The sequence below is a fragment of the Diuraphis noxia genome, unplaced genomic scaffold (genome assembly GCF_037042655.1).
Source record: "Diuraphis noxia isolate RWA-SAM2 unplaced genomic scaffold, SU_Dnox_SAM2 contig0001, whole genome shotgun sequence".
NCBI classification, from domain to species: Eukaryota; Metazoa; Arthropoda; class Insecta; order Hemiptera; family Aphididae; genus Diuraphis; species Diuraphis noxia.
The window spans coordinates 27,483,803-27,500,102 of record NW_028301711.1 but is presented as its reverse complement, the minus strand read 5'-3'; the positions used below and the strand labels follow the sequence as shown (position 1 = coordinate 27,500,102).

Below are 16,300 nucleotides of genomic sequence, written 5' to 3'. Positions count from 1 at the left end.
AAATATGTGTTAATATATGTTAATAACATATATAGATATATAAAACTAAAATATGTACCATTCAGGGGTTCTTAACACCCCCCAGACTAAATGAGACACGGGGGTCCAATGACCACAGTGTTTCACTCAAATTAAAAGTTTCTGTAAAGTTTCGAATTTCCTGTTATTTGAGGGTCAGCACAGTTTGACAATAAAATAATAAAAATAATAAAAAAAAATAATAAAAGAAAATAATTTATACTTGGATATCCTGAATACCATTAGATTATTCTACTTCTGGTATTTCAGGGTTGTATAGTTTTGTGACATTTTTCTTAATCTAAGACCTAATATACTAGTTGTTAATATTGTTAGTATTACAATAATATAAATGAAAATAACATGAATGTTAATATTAAAAATTAATGAAGGTTCAGCCAATGTATGTGAAAGTTTATTTAACTCAACTGCTTTATTAGTTAGTTGGTTCAAATTTTGAATTAGGATTTTATTTGTAAGGTTTTGAGGAATAATTGTTTTGACTTTATCTGTCAATGTGTGTAACAGTTCATTCCTAGAATTTACTGGTATAATGTCTGAATGAACTTCCCTACTAGGTTTGTTATTAGAAAATAATATAGAGTTTCTGAGATTGATTTTACAAGATGGGGGTATAGTTATTCTGCCCACGCCCTCAATTTCTATCTTGGAATTTCTTATTGGATTTGTGCAAGTGACGGTACCTACTTCCAGTTGGGTGTAATAGATCCATGAATTAGTTTGCCATTAGTTTGCAACCATATAGGGGTTTTTAAGGAAATGAATTTGAACTTGCAATTGTCTGGATTAAATTGGTTATTCACTAGTAATGAAACTACACATACATCCGATTCTGCACAATGTTGGATATGTTGATTACCTCTACAAACTCTATAGGGATTTAATATTATACATTCTCCCCATTTTACGTTATCTAAAACAATAAAATTCTCATTGTCACTGCTTACACCTAAATAATCTATTTCAGGGTCAACTAAGAAAATATTTTGTTCACTGTGGATTATAGGTAAAGGTATCGGGTGGTATATATTGTATTCTTCACTGGAAATTAGTGGAATTTCTATTACATAGATAAGATAGTTGTCTTTAAAGAATATAGTTTTTTCAGAGATTCGGAGAATATCATTAAGAGATTCTGTATTTACTTCCAATGGAAAAGTATTTCCAATCGGCAAGTCTGCCTTAATTTCAAGAAGTTCTTTAATAATATGCTGTGGGGTAAAGACACTAGTGTGAATTTTTCCATCTAAGGCTGTGTTTATTATAGAGATAAGGTTCTGTGTTTCATAAGCGTACTTATTTAATACTAGTTCAAATAGTAATGATTGTTCTAATACTTTGGTTCTCAACGCCAATTTATTAAGGTTTTGGATAGTAGTATTTGCTTGTGCTTGTAGGTACTGGAGGTTTTGTTCTACCTTTTGTTGTTGAAGTTCTAATTGTTGTGTAGAGTGATTTACTTCTGCTTGTAGGAACCTGATTTTCTCTGGAATATTGTTTTTGCTAAGTACTTTGCTTCTGTTTAGTTCTGTTATTTGATTTATAATGAATTCAACATCAATCTTTGAGCATACACCGTACAGAACGTTGGCCACACGCCTGAAGGTTTGCCCCAATCCCCGTCGAACTTTATTACCATCATTACCAATTGCTAACATGAGACTTCTGTGATTAGCTTCGATCTCGTTTAAATATGGCAAAGTCGCTCTAGAAAATTGTTGTATAAACAGAGAGCAAATCTCCTCAATTTCCACACTACCAAATCTGTTGTTCATATTTTTAAAAATGGTCGTAGTTGCTTCATAGTGAGCCATGATGACATGGTATTTTGAAATTAATAATTGTACATCCAAGGAGATTACCAATTCCCAATTAACATGTGACAATCTGGCTACTCCATTTGACTCATAATAGATCCCTTGTTGGTTCTTGAATGACGTTAGATTGAATACTTGGTAATGATTTTTATGGTCTAAATCATTGATAGAAGGTTCTGTGGTGCTTATTGAAATTAGGCTGAGTCTGAAACATAGTTATGTTCTTTCATGAAATTGTTTTAAAAGGTTCCGGTGTACCTTTACAGGTTTGTTTCTCTTAAGTATCGTAACATTTGGTGAATCTGGTTGGATATCTACTATGGGGTAAGGACCTAACCATTTTGGAGCTAGTTTTCCCTTACGGGCCTTGTCTTGTATTAGGACTCTATCCCCTTCAGCAAGATTTAAAGGTGCTATTGATTTATCATAACGCTCTTTAGATTTGTGTTTGCTTTCCAATAGCTCTGCTCTCGCTAATTTATGAGCTTCCTGCATTTGTTTCTTCATCTCAAAGTGATAATCCTCATAGTTGTATTGAGGTTCTGGGTCTCGAGTGAATGAATGAGGAACTGTTATTTCATTACCATAAACTAATTGATATGGTTGAAATTTGGTTGCTGTATGTACGGTCGAATTATGACAGAACATCGCGAATGGAACATAAGTGTCCCAATTTTGAGGATCTTTGTCAACAAAACTTCGTAAGTAATCCCCTAATGTTCTGTGGCTACGCTCTAGAGAGCCATTGCTTTGAGGATGATATGGTGTGGTTGAAGTTTGTTTGATCTTTAGGAGTTGACATACTTCTCTGAATACGTGGCTCAGAAATTCCGTTCCACAGTCTGTGACAAGACTTTTCGGAAGTCCATGTAAGCACACAAATTGGGTTACAAAATGGTATGCTACCGTGTTTGCTTCATGATTTATCATGGGGACTGCCCATGCAAATTTAGAAAGGTCATCTTGAAGAGTTAAGATGAATATATTTCCTTTATGAGATTTAGGGAATGGTCCTACAATATCCATGAAAATTTTCTCAAAGGGTCTGGAAGCGGTTGTGGTAATAACCATTGGTTCTTTTACTGATCGATTTGGTATTTTCTGACGTTGGCAAGTTTCGCAGGAAAGGATATATGTTTTGATCATCTGTCTCATTCCCTTCCAGTGATGTTGTTGTAATATTCTTTGATATGTCCGATTTATTCCTTGATGTCCCCCCAAAGGAGTTTCGTGGAATTCTCGAATGATTCGTAACTGGTCTTCTTCCGTTAACCGTTCTTGTGTCACGATTTCTATTTCTATTTCCGAATTTCGGAACGTGTAGTATAACATGCTCCGGACGGTTTCCCATTTAATGCCGTCCCGATCTATCACTAAACGCGGACAAGCAAGTCGCGTGACTTTCCGCTCTTGGCAAATTTTCTTGAGATTCTGAAGACTTTGAAAAATATCTGCGCAGGTCGGCTTTTGCCAGAACTTTTCTTTAGTAATGAGGTAGAATATGTTTCTGTCTGCTATTTCTAGTGATGCTACCTCGGTAACCTTTTTCTGTAGTCTACGTAGCTGTGCTAGGTTGCCAAATTTTCTTCTCATTTGTACGGCTATTCCGTGTGTCATCTCGAAATCCGCCGAAACGCCGAAAGGAAATGTTATGATCCATTTCGAATATATTCCCTGATACTTCGCTAATCTTTTTAGTTGGTTTCTTAAGACTGGAATCTGCTTGCAGAAATTCCTGATAATTTTCGGAAATTTGTATTTCTCCCGAAGAACTAGCTTGATGAGCGTTTTGAGCATTCAGAGTATCGGAAGTTTCTGATGGTTCTGAATTGTCTGGATATTTTGAATTCTCTGCAGCTTTCGAGGATCTGGTGACGACTTGATTTATTCGACTTAAAGCATCTGCATTTGTGTTATTAGCGCCAGGTTTGTAATGAATGGTGTATTGGTGATCCTCCAATTTTAAACGCAACCGCGTTAGCCGTGAACCTGGGTCCTTTAGGTTGAACAGCCACACCAATGCCCGATGGTCTGTTATAATATTGAACTGTTGGCCAAAAAGGTACGGCCGAAAAGTTTTAACTCCCCATACTATGCTTGCTAATTCTTTTTCGGTCGTATTGTAGTTTATTTCAGCTTTATTCAATGTTCTGGATGCATAAGCAATTGGTAGGTCCTTCCCAATGGGTCCCTGAGAAAGTACACAACCAATTGCGTAGTTGCTGGCGTCACAGGTAAGATTGAACGGTCTAGTGAAATCTGGGTACTGAAGGATCGGATAATTTATTAGAAGGGTTTTCAGTTTTTCGAATGACTGTTGACATAGATCACTCCACTTGAATGGCACATCCCTTTTTAGTAACGAAGTTAGTGGTTTAGCTATCTGTCCATAATTTTGAATGAAACGTCTATAATACCCAGAGAGTCCCAAGAACGATTTAATACCTTTTACGTTTTGGGGTACTGGAAAATTCTGAACACACTCAACCAATTTCGGGTCAGGCTTAACGCCTTCGTCAGTAATTTGATGTCCTAAATAAGTGACCTCTTTCCTCAGAAATTCGCATTTCAAGGGCTGTAGTTTTAAATTGAATTGTCTAAGCCTTTCCAAAATTGCTGTAAGTTTTTGTGAATGATCTGGGAGGTCCTTAGCATAAATAATGATGTCATCAAGATATACTAATGCTTTTAACCCATTCAGGCCTGAGAGTACTTTGTTCATCATCCTCTGGAATGTTCCAGGGGCACCTTTTAGACCAAACGGCATCCGCGAAAATTCGAAATGGCCTTTATCCGTGGAGAAGGCTGTCTTTTCGCGGTCAGCCGGGTTCATTGGTACCTGATGATATCCTTGAGCTAAATCGAGCGTACTATAGTATTTGGACTTTCCTAATTGGTCCAGGATGTCCGTAATATTGGGAAGTGGAAAAGCATCCCCCACTGTAACTTGATTGAGTCGTCGAAAATCAACGCATACTCGATATTTTTCAACACCGTTAACATCCGGTTTCTTTGGAACAACCAAAAGAGGCGCGTTCCATGGAGAATCACTAGGAGCAATTACACCTTCTCGTTCTAAAATCTCCATTTGTTCTGTTATTTCTTGCCGATGTCGCTGGGGTAATCGGTATGGTTTTTCATGAATTGGATGAACGGCTCCAGAAGTTTTGATTTCGTGAGTCACGGCGTTTGTCGCAGTGATTTTATCCCCTTCCAATTGAAACACATCAGAGTATTCCTCACAAATGGTAAGCAATGAAGATTTTTCTTCGGAGTTTAAATGATCTGTTCGTAGGGCTGAGTGTAAGCGAGAAATTCTGTTTCCATCAACACAAGGTTCCGTATTATCTGAGATTTGTGATAAGTGCACATTAGCTTCGTTGAAATCTTCATGCTCGAGTTGCTCTAGCTCAGGAATTTGAAATTGAACTTGACTGTCTGTTGGATTAATAAGTGGAACGTATATAAGATGATTTCTTACTGTGGTGACACAATTTCCACAGGTGATGGCATTCGTAATGCTTTGACTAGAAATTAAAATAGTTGAATCCTCTGTTTTGTTGGGAGCTGGAATGGCAACGAGAGTTTGTGTTCTTGGTAGTATTGTTAAGTTACAAAGAGGAGGAAGGATTAATTCTTTTGACTGGTAGTTGATTATGGTTCCTTGTCCGATAATAAATGGTTTGCCTAAGATTCCTTCATTTGGTACTGGGAAATCGGGTTTAACCACTTCGAATTCAACACGTCTTCGTTCACCTCCAATTTGAAGTTCGATAGTGACGGATCCTAGAGTCATCACAAAAGTATCTGTTATTCCCTTGAGTTCGTACACGGTATGGTCGTATACCATTACTTCATCGCGCAATGCTGAGAGTTTGATTAAATTTAAGTCACTGCCAGAGTCAATGAAAAATTTGGGATCTGTTGGAATGGTCTGAGGGCTTTGACACTGTACATGATCTTGTTCAATTTTCTGACGAGCTGTATTATTTAAGATAGTCCTGCGAATGAGATTGCGGCTGTTTTCATGCTTCCTGCCGAGCGCCCGCCGTCGGCTCCCGACTGTGAAGAGTTTTTCGAGTTTTGTGAGGTAGTCGATGTAGATTCTGCGGATCGCTTTGAAGTTACGTATTTTAATTTCCTACACTCCTCCTTGGTGTGACCTGGTTTCTTGCAATAACGGCAAGTAATCGTACTAACGGTCGCTTTTTGGGGATTCTGAGGTTTTTGAACATTATTGGGCTTAGCTTGGAGAGACCTGCAGTCTCTGGCCCAATGTCCCATTTTCCCACAATGGAAACAAGGAGTACTAGGTTTCTTTGTGTGCGTTTTTCCATTGTTTTGTTTGACAGAAGATTCATAAAAACGCTTGGACTCGTCGAGTGATTTTCTCACCCTTTCCTCTTCTCGTGCAGCTTGAATTGCTTTTTCAAGGGTTGGTGGATTTCGGGCCTTAATGAAATCTTTCAATTTCCCCAATCCTTCTATAAAAACTTGAATGGTCTGAGCTTTCAAACTGTCCTCCAATGCTGTGGCGACTTCTACAGATTTTCCGTTGGTTTCCTGTTCTAGTATGAGGGTCTGTAAGGACTCAATTCTCGAAGAATATGACATGACGTCCTCATCACTTTTCTGCTTACTTGAATAGAGTTCTAAATATAGATGTGTCGTGGTTCGCTGAGGTTCTAATGACGTTTTTAATGTATCTTTGAGTTCGGTCCAGGATTGAATCGAACGGAATTTTACGGCGGCCCGGGCCTTTCCCGTAAGCCGGATAATAATGCCTTGGAGTAGTCGCTGCTTAGCTTTCTCATTGGCACACATAATTGCGAATTCACATTGTTCTAGGAACAGCTCGAGATCCTCTTGGTTCGCCCCACTGAATGTCGCTGGTAATAGTTTTAAGGCTGCTTCTAGCCCTATGGTGTCTACGGATTTGCCTGACTGCGATAGAAGTTGTTGTGGGTTGTTCTGTGTTGATGTATTTGTTACTAGATTTTCGGCTGGTTGAGAATTTCCTGCTTCGGAATTTAATGGTTGTAGAATGGATTCGTCGTCGGTCATCACAATGGTCTGATCTAGAATATTTGTTTGCAAGGTATGGTTCGTATGAACAAGCACGCTATCTACGGCAGCTATTGTTTGGTTAACGTTTTGCAATAACGTCTCGTTAGATTCTATAACTTCAATGCTCTGGTTTATAAAAAGATTATCCCCCGAAATTTCTGCAACAGGTCGTTCAGATTCTGGAAATTGTGGATTTGAAAACCTAACAGGAAGACTGAGTCGTGGAGCAGGGACAGGGTCCTCGAAAGTTTCCTCACTATCTTCCAATTCAGGGGTAGGGGACCTACTATTATTATCTACTGTGTCACTCATCAACTAAGTATTAAGCAGTAATGATCTATGCCAAAAAAAAAAACTAGTACTGTTGCTAAACAGTTAAAATAGATTATTAAGAGTTATCACTACTGGTTTTTATGACAATAATAAAAAAAAAATAATAAAAAAAAATTCGATAACTAATTTAAATTGTTAGTATGTTAGTAAATGTTCTGTTACTCACAACACCGCAAACTGCATTGACGCCGCCATGAGTGTTGCCGTTGGAAGTGTGTAAATGATTCTGCTTGGCTCTCAGTGAAAAGAATCATAAACGACGTAAATCCTCTTCGACAGCTCTTGTGGAATGGACGTTCGCTTGCCCCGAAACAGCTGGCGCGGGGACCACTACAGGTAGTGGGTTTCGAATATTGCTCCGTTATTGTTGATTGTTATTGTAAACAATGTTATCAATCTTCTTATCAAGTTTGATAACTCTTATCAATATTGATAACAATGTCGATTTTGCCTATCGATTTCGATTTTGACTATCGATTTCGATTCTGACTATCGATTTCGATTTTGATTATCGATTTCGATTTTTACTATCGATTTCGATTGTGGTGTCTTACCGATTGCTTGAACTGGTCCGACCGATGTCGGGTTCGGGCGGCGCACTAATGCCACGCCCAAGAATTTGCTGACGCCGATATTAATAATAAATAAAAGAATATTATTTACGTATTTTTCCGGAATTTTCGGTAGAATGTCTGAATGTTAAAGGTCTGAAGTGTCTGGGTTGATCCGAGTGTTTGAATTTTCTGCGAGTCGTATTTGGTTACACGGACGCAGTGCACGATCTACTTAGCTATTTAAACACTTAAAAAGATTTTTTTTTTACTTTAAGCGTAACACCGGAATCTACGGATCCCACCGCTGCCACCAAAAATGTTATGGATTTTACACACAACACAAAATAAAATGTACGCACCAATTGAAGATTAAAATAATGTATTTTTATTAAAATTGGTAGTAAAAATCTTAAGTATAGCTACAAATTGTTAATCGGACACTGGTTATTCTACGACTGTCTGACTCCCCTGTGTGTTGTCGTGACGGTGCTCCGTCTCACATAAAGAAAACCCTTATTCAGCGGTTCCCACGGTAGCAACGTCGTACGACACACTCTGCATTATCGTTGTAATAAAATATGTGTTAATATATGTTAATAACATATATAGATATATAAAACTAAAATATGTACCATTCAGGGGTTCTTAACACTTGATTGCGGCTTCCCATAGCCCACCAAAATGGGGCGCCGCCGGAGGGTTAAAGTGCCATTCACATTGAACCCGAGAAGAGACGGCCTGACGTGCATTATCCGTTTGAAGCAAGGTCTTAATCTGCTTCGCTGCGCCAACATAATTCGTCCCGCAATCCGTGTAAATATTAGCTGGAATTCCACGGCGCGAAGTAAAACGGTCCAAAGCTGCAAGAAATGATTCTGTTGATAGATCAGTCACAATTTCTAAGTGCACTGCTTTTACTGCCATACATATAAACAAGGCCAAGTACGCTTTATGAGTCCGAGCTCCACGCCGGCGACTCTCCTTCACGATGAATGGACCTCCGTAGTCCATACCTACATTATAGAATGGTCGATTTGCGGTAACTCTGGAAGCAGGTAATTCCGCCATAAACGGTTGAGGAGTGATGGCCCGGTATTTTGAACATGGAACACAAGAGTATACTGTTCGACGTACAGCAGCCCGACCAGAAATTATCCAATATCGTCGACTTATCATTGACAGCACCACTCTCGCTCCCCCGTGTAACAATAGCTTATGATAATGCCAAATAATCAACTCCGTGAAATGGCACCGTTGTGGTAGCAATATAGGGTGTTTCGCGCCATCGTCGAGTGCAGAATTCTTCAGGCGTCCTCCAACTCGAATCAACCCCGCATGGTCCACAAAAGGAGCCAACTGAGCCAAAGTTACGGGTAAAATGTCACGACGAGCTCTGATTTGCTTGTATAAGTCGGAATAATACATTTTTTGAGTATATTTGATACAACGCCTGGTATTGTTCCGCGAATGAGATATGTCCCGTTGACGTAGGACGCCTTCGCGCTCGATCAACAAATCGAAGACAATATCCGACCACACGTTGCATCCGTGATATAGAGGAAAACCGCTCTACCCAGTGACCCTCTTCTTCGTGGGTATGTAATATACATTTGACCGAATTTTTAAGTTCCGGTAAATCTTTTAATGATGCCGTAACCTCCGCGGATGGCATTACCGGCCAGTGAACATCATCCTGACGAAGAAAATCTGGTCCTGATAAGTGCTTGGAACATGACAACAGTTCTCTGGGAAGCATACCTCTGGACGCCGGGTCAGCCGGATTTTCATTCGTGCTCACGTGAGCCCACTCACAATTAGGCACAAGTGCTTGTATGTTGGTCACGAAGATTTTAAATTGCTGTTGTTCTCGCGTAAGCCACGCTAAAACAACGGTGGAGTCTGTCCACGCTTTGACCTTATTAATGGTTATTATGTTATTTAAAAGCTCTAAATGGTGTGACAAAAGTCTGGCCAGAAGTAGAGCCGCGCACAATTCGAGCCTAGGAATTGTCAACGAAGTATCCGTTTGTGACGCCTTCAATGGCGCTATCTTAGTTTTGCACGTGATAAAATAAACATGGAAGTGACCCGAATTGTCAGCTATCCGTAAAAATACTATGGCTGCATATCCACATTGTGATGCATCGGCGAAACCCACCATATGCACTTCCTTTACTTGGCGGATATCGATGTGACGAGGTAAATGTACATGGGACAGTAATGGTAACTCAACCAGGAATTGACGCCACTTGTTCACCAACGAAGTAGGTAACGGAGAATCCCATCCAATCTTCTCGAGCCATAGCTTTTGCATGAATCCTTTAGCCCACAGCAAAACCGGACCTAAGGCACCAATTGGATCGTACAGCCGCGCGATTGTAGATAACACAGTCCTCTTGGTAATCGATCCCTCGCTGGTGGCTCCATGATATCCAAAGGTATCGGTTGTAGGATCCCAATGGACTCCTAGCACTTTCAAAGTCGCGTCTTCAGTTGGTGTGAAAGTTGTTTCTACAGCCTGATCCTCGACCGGTACGCACCTCAGCACGGCATCGCAGTTACTTGCCCACTTTTTTAATTCGAATTGACCTAGCTGTAATAAATTAATAAGGTCTTTCTGTACGGCCAATAGGTCATCTTCGGTATTGGCACCAGTGATTATGTCATCAACATAAGTGTTATTGGTTAACAGGCCCTTCGCCTGGGGAAATTTCACACCATCTTCAGAGTCCAATTGACGCAGGCATCGCAGTGCGAGATATGGCGCTGAGTTTACACCATAAGTGACGGTTCGCAATTGATACTCCTGCACCTCATCCTCCGGCGACCTACGCCACAGAATATGTTGATAGACACAATCCTCATCACGTACTCTGATCTGCCGATACATTTTCGAAATTTCAGCGACGAACACGTATTTGTGGAATCTACTACAAAGTAGAACATCGCTAATTTCAGTTTGTAATTTCGGCCCCGTACATAAACAGTCGTTCAAAGATTTTCCCGATGTAGGCTTCGCCGAAGCGTCGAAGACAACTCGAATTTTAAGTCCCTTTTCTTCATGCTTAACCACAGCATGATGTGGAATAAAATACTTTCCTGGCACCGATGCCAGTTTCATATGACCTAAATTTAAATAGTCGTCCATAAACTTCACATATGCTGTATACAGTTCCGAATCTTTTGCCAAACGTCGCTCAAGATTATACAGACGATTCAATGCTAGAGCGCGCGACGAACCTAAATCTTCCGGGCTCCCACCTTGAACTACCGTCGTCTGACTCGTTGACGTCTCTGCTAGAGTGCGCACCGTCGACTGAAACGGTAATGACACTACAAACCGTCCGGATGCGTCTCTAATTGTTGATTTCCGGAACCACGCCTCACATTGCTCGTCTTCAGTCGACAAAATGTCCGGCACATCTGGTTCTTCCACAGACCAAAACATTTGTATTAATCTTCCGATTTCTGGCGTCGATATTGCTGATAATGACACCATGGGCGACGTTGAAGTTGCATCTAATGCTCCTACCACAATCCATCCAAGATGAGTATTCATGGCGGACGGCAGACCCGTACTGTGAATAATATCCACCTTGGCTTGTAGCATATGTGGGTACAAGTCGCTTCCTATTAGCATATCGATCGGCCCAGGTACATCAAACTCCGGATCGGCCAATACTAAGTGTTGATATCGATCACGTACCGCCGTAGGTAATTTATCACTGGGTAACTGCGTTGTGATACGTGTGAGAATGATAACATTCGAAGCACAGAACTGCGGACCTTCTGCATGAAGTGGCATAAATTTACATTGAGTGACACCTTTCACTTTCGTCACTGGCTGTTGAGAAAGTCCCATAACTTCTATTCTGCTTTTAATACGTTTTAATCCGAGTCGCGCGACACATTCTGACGTGATCGCAGAAATTTGAGAACAGCTGTCCAACAAGACTCGCACGGTTTGTGGCTCTCCTGAGCTGTTACGCACGCGCACAATAGCTGTGCCTAAAATCACCGTAGTTTCCGTCCGCGCAGTACCCGAGAACTTGGCTGTATTGTCGGTAACAGGCGTCTTGATTTCCTCCGTCGAACCCTCGGCCTCACCTGCCGTTGTTGGCTTCGTATTTTCCAAATGCAATAACGTGCTATGTTTGCCGCCACAACTTCGGCACTTGAACGTAGATGTGCAAGATTTGGCTGGGTGACCCGATTTTAAGCAAATAAAGCATATGCCGTTGTTGCTGACGAACTTCCGTCTAGCCGTGACCGGTTTTTGTTTGAATGTGAAACAACGATAAAGTGGGTGATCCTGTTGTGACTGCTCGATTATATTTGTCATGTTTTCGAGAGTCATGTGGCCGCCTCGAGAACGTTCACGGTTGCCAACCACGGACCGAGACCCGAAGGCCGGAGTGCCGTGGATTTTTTTTTTTTTAATATATATAAGAACGGGAATAGGTACATTTGTACCAGTAATAGGAAAGGTGACCGACGGTGAAATAATAACACCTCAATTTGGGGAAAAATATATATATTTATATTTTCCAAATTTAGTATTTAAGTTGGTGCCGAGAAAGCCGAAGGCATAAAACTCGGTCAAAATAAAGTATAAAACTAATAATGCATTTAAAAAAATGAAATATGAACACCACTCAACACACGGCTCCGACGGAGCGGCTCACCGGCGGGAGAACAACAATAATATATCATAATACATAAGTATAATAACAACAATATAATAGCATAGCAATAAATAATAATACCCTAACAGTACCGGCCACGGTGAGAATAATAACAAAAGATGTACCAAAATACGTACCAGTAATCAGTGTGTGTCCTGTACCGCCCTTCGGCGCACCAGCAAAACGCGTGCTACTCGCTCATGGTACCGGGAGCTGAGACGGGAGAAAAGGTAGTGGTGGCTTTTGCTGGTGCGGTCAGTACTTTGCGATCTTAGGTGGCACGGAAAAACGACAGGTGAGGGAGGGGGTCACATATACGTTACTGCTAACATGAGTGGCCGGTACTCTGAGCCGTGGGTACTAGGAGGGGAGCGTGTGTGCGACTGCCGGTAAAGTGGTGAAGTATTGGATCGGCGGAGACTGAGGCGCGCGGGATAGTATGCCTTATCTATTTCGCGGTCGCATGCCGCGCGCATACGGTACCTGCTAGTACAATTATGAATTATAATAATGTTAGTTTGCGTTGGACGTCACAGAAACCCCCCCATGAAAATTCGCTACATCGGAGAGAGCTTTCATGGATGACGATGTTTGAACGCAAACTTAAATAATAGGTAATCGTTAATAATAATTGACGGAAATTTCATACGAGAAATGTGTTGCTATGATCCCTGAGTGCTACCTATGACTTCAGCCTGTTGCAATGGTGAATTGATCGGTTCGTGGAACGGACGGAGGTGAACAACATTGTAAGTCCCAATAGTTCTATTGGTGTTTGGATCTGCCAGAGTGTATGCGTTGTCTTGACGACGGCTGGTGATCACGTAGGGCCCTTCGTATAGCAAGAAGAATTTCTGTATACATTTGTCGACGGAGGAACTTAGGCGATGCGTTTTCACCAATACGCGGGTACCGATGACAAATGATACGGGCACGCCCTGCTTGTCATGGCGGTGTTTTCTTCTTTCGGAGTGGGTGAGCTGGATCTCTCGGGCCATGGTCAGTTTAGTTCTCTGTGCTAGAGGAAGACGAAGAGGGAACGAAACGACATTTCCGAATGGGTTGTATTGTTCGACGGAAAGAAAAAGCTCTTGTGGGGTGTGGCCTGTCGACTCATGGACTGTGTTGTTTAACACCCATTCAATGTACGATACGTACCGTGGCCACTCGGTATGGTTTTCGTGACAGTACGCCCGGAACATGCGTCCGAGTTCTCTCATTACTCTCTCCGCTGGATTGGACTGGGGATGATACACAGACGTCATTGTAGGCGGTACACCGAGGGCTAATAACCGATTCTGCCACACGTTGCTCCGGAATTGTACACCGTGATCGGATACGATGCATCGGGGTTTACCGTATGTGGATATATAGTCATCAATCATGCGGTTGGTTACCGCGACAGCGGTGGCTTTCTTCACTGGGTATAGACGGACGAATCGGGAGAAGTTATCTAGTACGACAAAAATATATCGGACTTGGTTCCAACCCGGAGGGAGAGGACCATATAGGTCGACTAATACTCGCCGAGTGGGACATCGGCGAGAACAGATCGCATTTCCCCTTCTATACGGACCGTGGACGCTTTAGTCTTCTGACACAACACACAACTTCGGACTACTTCTCGGATACGGGACTGAAAGCTTTTGAAAAAACAGAAATCACGTATGGCGAGTATGCACTTCTTTGGTCCGACATGGCCAAAATGACGGTGCACCTGAGTGATCAGTTCGTCTATCCTGTTGATGGGGATGTAGACGAGCCATTGATCAGTCGACTTGTGTCGTCGATAAAACAGTACCCCCTCTACTAAGCTATAGTGTTCGAGATACGGGGTCTGCTGACTCTGGGGGTCTTTCAGCAGCTGTTGAAGTCTATCGAGGTTAGGGTCCTCCCTCTGGGACAAGCAAATTGATTTGAAAGACGATATCTGACGCTCAAACTCGGCTTGAACCTTTTTTGACGTAATTGTTAAAACACATGGAAAACTTGACATCACCTTCTCCGCCTCTTCGCGTCCGGCAGGACTTCTGGATAGAGCATCAATAACATTATCTGAGCCGGGGATGTGTTTTACTTGTAGATTGAACTCTTGAAGGTGTAACGTCCATCGAGTTAATCGAGCATTTCGCAGGCGACATTGGAATAAAAAGGTTAAGGCTTGATGATCAGTCAGGACAGTGACTGGGTATCCTAGGATGAATACCCGAAACTTCTCACAAGCAAAGACTATAGATAACAATTCCAGTTCTGTTATGGAGTAATTGCGCTCAGCGGTGTTTAAAGTGCGGCTAGCAAACGATATTGTACGCCGGTCTCCGCTTGGAGAGATTTGAAACAGCTCAGCACCGAGTCCAACTTTACTCGCATCAGTCTGAAGGTAAAACCTCTGGTCGAAATGTGGATGTGACAGATATTGTTCTGTGAATGATTCACGGACCGCATTAAATAGCTTCAGCTCTTCATACCCAAAACGCCAAGTACAATCTTTTTTGATGAGTTCAATCAGCGGGCTTATAATTGAGGCATGGTGACACGAAAACTTTCGATAGAAATTACAAAAACCGATAAATGATTGTAGCTCTTTTTTATTCCGAGGCTGGGGAAACTCACGAATGGCTTGAAGCTTTGACGGATCCATAGACATCCCAAGTGGAGTCACAATGTGTCCGAGGAACTTGATCTTTTGTCGGAGAAACTCACACTTGGACAATTTCAATGTCATTCCTGACATGGATATTCTCTTAAACAAAGCGGCGAGGCGTACGAGATGATCGTCAAACGAGGTGGATGAGATTAAAACATCGTCGACATATATGTGCAGATCGTCTAGGTTGTTGTCTGTCCCATTGATTTTAATATTTAGCACAGCCTCTAATGCTTTGCCGAATGCTGTATTCGAAATGTTTAGACCGAAAGGTACGACGCAGAACTGATAAGTCCGCCCTTCAAAAACAAACGCTGTGAATTTACGTACTATTGGATGTAACGGCACTTGCCAATATCCAGCACTAAATCCAGACTGGAGAAAATTGTTTTCCCCCCGAACCGAGCTAAAAGTTCGTCAAGTGGAGGGGACGTATCGCGCATCGGTAAAATTAACCGATTCACGCGTCGGGCATCGAGACATAAACGAACGGAACCATCCGCTTTCGCTACACATACAATCGGGTTGCAGTAAGAAGAGGAACATCGTTCGACAACCCCCCATGAAAGCATTCGTTGGAGTTCCTTTTCAACAGCAGGTCTACGGGAAAATGGTATTGGATATGGTTTCACTTTGAAAGGTACATCTTCTGATACTTCAAAACAGCAACTGTATAATTTGTTTAGCCCAGGTCGATCATCAAAAATGCTATGATATTGGTCCAGTAGACTTATGAGCTTTGATCGTTCCTTATCCGGTACTTCGTGGAAATTTACTATGCACTCGGACCATGGTTTTGTGAGTGAATCGGTAACTGGTTGTGTATGATCGACACAGTCCAATGGGTGAGACGGGACGGGTGTAGGTGTCGAGACTTGCTTTACGAAAGAAATGTCAGATATGCAGTGTTCCATTGCCGTGGGCATGAGTCGATCTAGTTCCTGATGTACGATGATCTGGGTTATCTGGGTAGAGTTAATATCTCCGATCTCTGGTCGAAATGGTGAAACTATGTTCCTTTTCGGGAACTCGACCTGGTGGGTTACATAATTCAAAATGACACCGTACTGGGTAAGCCAGTCATCACCGAGAATCATTTCAGTGGACAGATGGGGAATAACCAGAAAAATCCCCGGAGCTTCATGTCCGAACACACTT

The 16,300-nt window shown here is 41.7% G+C and overlaps 1 protein-coding gene and 1 pseudogene across 1 annotated transcript in view; both read right to left on the bottom strand.

The window, feature by feature from the left end:
- Positions 1 to 16,300, bottom strand: part of LOC149060464 (uncharacterized) — a 44,363-nt gene that overhangs the window by 1,877 nt on the left and 26,186 nt on the right. The gene's annotated exons all lie outside the window — the stretch shown is intronic.
- On the bottom strand, positions 236 to 1,856 carry LOC149060468 (uncharacterized; annotated as a pseudogene).